Source organism: Ambystoma mexicanum, chromosome 5q (genome assembly GCF_040938575.1).
Source record: "Ambystoma mexicanum isolate Mex_15411 chromosome 5q, UKY_AmexF1_1, whole genome shotgun sequence".
Taxonomy (NCBI): Eukaryota; Metazoa; Chordata; class Amphibia; order Caudata; family Ambystomatidae; genus Ambystoma; species Ambystoma mexicanum.
This window is the reverse complement of record NC_090933.1, coordinates 285,326,133-285,331,319: the sequence shown is the minus strand read 5'-3', so window position 1 is coordinate 285,331,319 and position 5,187 is coordinate 285,326,133.

Here is a 5,187-nt window from a genome sequence, read left to right as displayed (position 1 = left end):
AACAGAGAACAAACGTGGGTGATGGGTAAAACAACTTTGGCACTTGAAAGTGGGCAGCATGGCTTCTAGGCACCATTGTAGAATTATGCAAAATGTGTTTTTTATTTATTATTATTATTATTATTATTATTATTATTATTATTATTATTATTGTTGTATTTATTGAGTACGGACCTAGCTTGGGGATGCAATGGAGCGCTTTACAAACATAGAGGAGCCATAGTGAGGGAAGTGGAGAAACAAGGAGTGGGGATCTAACAGCAGGGGAGGGTGGGTGATGAGCAGCAATGGATCTACAAGCAACCGTGGAAAGAAACACTGAGGAGCAGATCACTGAGTCTGAGGTAGAGTGGAGAATAGGGATTGTTACCAGAACAATTGTTACCAGAACGGACTAAACACTAATCACAGCAAGAGAAACATCGGAGGCCCCTGGTCCCTGACATACACAGAAGTACCGCTTTGTAGGGACAGCTGCCTCAGAGTGCTATTGTTAGTACAGGGTCAAAGGGCTATTACAGAGCCGCAGTCAAGTCAGAGCACAAAAGTCAGGCTTGTGATACAGTCAGAGCGAGGGGCACGTAGAGACGGTGTGGGGTTGAAGCTGTATTGACACAGATCAACAGTGCAGACTTGTAAGCTTGAGTTGAGTCTTAATTGAAATTACCTTGAACAACTTCTATAGAAAACAAATTGTCCATCTAGACTGACATAAAGAAAATATGCTCAGTTTGTAGTTTTATCATTGTCTGACTCAGACCTTTTTTTACTTAATTCTTTTCCAACAGTCCGTTAAGACCAATGAAGAAGAGGAAAGACTCCTCGAAACGCGTCGCTACAGAAAACGGACTATTGTATTTGCTTTACTCTGTATACTTTGAACCTGTGACTTTGATAATATATTTAGCCTTTTTTTAGACAAACTGTTGTGTCATGTAAATTCTTCTATATTAATATGTCAAAGATATTATTGATATGCTCTATTTCTATATATTAGTAATTGGTTTTACCAACACAAGATAGTGTGCATGGGACGGGAGGATTCCTAAGTTGAATCTTCTCTTTTTTCTTTAATTTAGGAAACACAGTCTTAATCCTTCCTTCAATGGTGAAACCTGTGATGGGGTAATGAGGGGGATAGAAAAATGATGCTTATGCCCAAAAACAAAGCAGGCTTGCAGTTGCAGCCTGATGTGGTGATGGTCCCCTGGCAACAAAACCATAATGGGCTCCTTAAAATTACAAAGACCACATCATTTCACCCTACTTAGAGTCAACTTCACTTTAGAACGGTCTCATTGGCCGCCGAGTCTTTCCAACAAGGTGTCCCAAGAGGACTATCTTCCTGGATTACCTAAGGCAGGCAGACTGGGAGATCCCCTAGCCAAAGGGGAGTGAAGAGCCACATCAGTCGGGGGGTTGCAGGACATCACTGTTGTTCTGGGGTACATGGTACTGCATGTTTGGCACTCAACTGTTGACTGAATGGGCTTCTGTGATCTGGCTGCTGGTTTCTCCCCACAGATTTACTGATGCCTCATTGGTCAATTTCGTAGGACTGTTTAAAAAGAATGCATCATAGTCCCAGCTACTGGAACCAACAGACACCCTGAGGGGCTTTCTTGTGTAGGCTGGTGGGTAGATGGCAGGCAACTTAGTTTGGCGCCCTGGACAACATTCTGAAGCCTGAGCAGGCATCCCAACTACACGATCTCTCATATCAGTCAGCCACACATCTCAACTCTCTACTAAACAACTCTCCTTAGAAAAACATCCTGGCAGTCAGTTCATCTCGAATGTGCCACAAGCCACAATGGTGGAGTTGGGAGCCCTAGTTTCTGAGCTGTTTCTCACCCAGTCTTGGAATTAACCATTTCTTAAACTGTCCTAACTCTTACAGTGTTCAGCACGGAACTACAGTAATCTGGTCAAATATTAGCTTCCATTAATCTAATCTTATTACACATTTTTAAAAGCTTGTTCACAATGATTATTTTGAAAGTCGCTGTGTTACAGGGAACTGATTTTTTTGTTTTACTCTTTGCATCATATCTTCAGCACATTATCCTAACACATATTTAAATTGTATTATTTGGTCTCAACCTAACACTACTTACAACTGTAGAGAGGAGACTCTCCTGCTGCAGGGCTCACATGATGGCTCTTTAGAGATTTGTGGTGATAACATGTTTACATATGGGTTACAGTGATACCTAATATTAGGATTCATAGAAGCAGGTAGCAGGAATGACTCGACCTAGGTATAGGAGCCGCCATAATCTTTCCACAGCTATATTATCACTTAGCTTACTTGTATCAAACAGTGCTAGCAGTGGTCATGTGATTAAGGGTATCTATGAGAAGGTGGTGTTGTAGTCAGGAGCATACAGTAACGTGGTATTATTTTGAGTAAAGGAATGCCAACACAGAGGAACATGTTGATTTACATTCATATTTTTGATACATACTGTCCCCAAAGTAATGCACCCATAGGGAGAAAGGATTGGGAAGGAAATAACACATGCAATGGTTGGGAACCAGATTAAATCGCATCCACAGTTCCTGGAGAATTCATACCAGTATAAGTGCCAATGAACAGGAGCTGTGGAGACGAGAAAGGTACAGTTTGCTAGTGAGAAATGAGTGCTTGGGAAGTGATTAACACACGTGTCAAAAGAAAGTGTGATACCCATTATCCAAGCCTCCTGGGATCAGGGGCGAAAATGGACCTGCAGATCTGAAGGTTTGAAGGCTACAATAAGGGGTCGTAAAAGGGTATGAATTTTTTAAGTGATGACTTTTTAGAAGCTTTCTGAACTTTAGGTGATTTTACTCCACTTGGATGTTTAAAGGGACGCTGTTCGAAAGGACTGACCCACCACACTCTATGGAATGCACACATAACGCCAGATTCTCGAAACATTGTTTGAAGCATCTGCTCACTTGTGTGTTTTAAAAAGAGTAGCCCAATTCACAAAGGGCATCGGAATGAACGCACCTGAGATGCATTTATTCAGATAGCAGCTTTCCCTCGTTTGCAACATGATGGGGCGTTTCTGCACATTTAAAAGCACATCCCAAATTCTCAAATAGAAGGTGCTTTGAAATGTGCAGAAATACTGGTCATCCCCCTGTAGGAAAGAGGCGGAGAGGGGGGGGGGCACATCATGGCAGGGTCATTTATGATCCTATCATCATTTTGTTATTGAAGTGTGACCAGCTGCAGTTTATACAGCTGCTGTATTATCATTTCCTTCCCCCAAAAGTCCTGTCACTGTGAAATGTGCTCCCAGCAACCGACTGCGCATTTCAGCAATGAGCCCAAATAAAAAAAGCACATCCCTGTAGAATCGTACCCCTAGTTTCATTTTCCTGCATGTGTCCAACCACTGAATGTCATCTAGCTGTAGACGATGTCAGATACCTCTGTAATAAAGGTTTGTGGTAGCTGGGGGCACAAGTCCAGTGGTGCTTTGTGTATGATCCATAATGGTTTGAAGACAACCCTTTCCTTCAGTGCTAGTCCATGCAAGGTTTTCAAGGTTGCATTGATGTAAGTTCTTTCTCATTGTCAGCCTTGCTGTGTTCCTTTGAATTGGCTGTAGGGTGGGTATTTGGAGATTGGGTACCAGCGCTATGGACACTTCCATCTTCTGATGAATGTTGAGGAATGGAACTATATGGTTTAACATGTGCAGTTGTTAGTGACAATATTTGAGAACCTCCTTATTTTGCTTTGTACAGGAGATTGTGTGATATAAAAAGAAGACCGGGACCTTGGCCTTGATTTTGGAAGTTGGGTGTGGGGCATCCCACTGGGTGGAGGACCAGTCAGAAGGGGGAGAGCTGGGTATCCCTGTTCCCAAGGCAATGATTTCCATTTTTACTGCATTCAAGCAGAGGTGATTGTCAATCATCTAATTGTGTGGGCATGAGGGGGCATTGGGGGCTGCATCTGCACAATTTGGTATTCTAAATGCACTTTGGGTATCATCTACATAGATCTGGAAGGGTGTGAAAAAAGGGAAGTTAGTGGGAGTGAAATGATAAGATAAGGCAACAAAGAAAATGAAGAGAAATTGGGTCATGGTAGAACAGCAGGAGCAGACAAGCAGAGAAAGTCAAATGAAGGTAATGCAAGGTGGAGAATTTGGGGGAGAAGTGAAAGAAGAGCAGAATAAAGCCTAAGGTAAGGATGAGTGGAGGTATTTAAAGTCAAGAAAGGAGCGGAACATGCCTTTCAGTGTAGAGGGGAGGGACAGGAAGGAAAGAGGTAAGTGCTTTTGCCAACCCCCTTCCCCAGGTCACTCAGGGGAGGGTTGGCCTAACACAGTTCAGTTTGTTTGCTCTGGAGCCATTCATGTGTTCTCCTTTGGTCCAGTCATGCTCAGCTAAGTGCTTGGCGGCATCTGAGGGCTGTATAGCTGGAAACAGTACATTATTTTTAGAAACTGGGCCGGGGGCATTTAGGGCCGGAGGCATTATCCACACAACTCAGTGCCTAGATATCTTGCAATACACAATGTAACCAAACAGGATCTTCTTGTTTGGGGCTTAGGAGCTAATACATTCTTCTTCTTTGTACCAGTCAGAGCTTAGATGAGAACTCATGGATTGTAGGGTCTGGATGGTCTACCCACATTGATCCACAGAAGCTCGGGACTCTAAAGTTATGTTCAAACAGATGTATTTTACAACACAAACAGGGTTATAAAGCACTTCCATCTTGCTTGAGGACCATATTGCATCAGTTCATACCACAATTTCCTGGGGCACCAAACCCTAACAATAAAATGAAAGTCTTGTGCATCTAATGAGGGTTTAAGTCTCTCTTGCACTTCTCTTTGGGCTTGGTTGGGTCCTTCTCCTCTAGTCACTGTAGTCTGGCTGCTTGTTAGTTCTTTAAGTGATTGTTACCACCTGCTGAATTGGACGGGCCTAGTCTTGTTTCATGTGGTATCACACCTGTGTCAGTCTTTCCCAGATCTTGCTAGGTCTGGGTAGGAATACATGTGAGCCCTGGTGTACTAGCAAAAGATTCTGTCTCTGCTTTTGTCAGCACAAGTTGGTTAGGCATCCGTTGGACTGGTACATTCCGTACTTCCACCCAACCTCCTAATTTGATGGACTCTCTGTTTTATCTCCCTTCTCATCCTCTATGACGTGCAATGATTTTGTATTTATTAA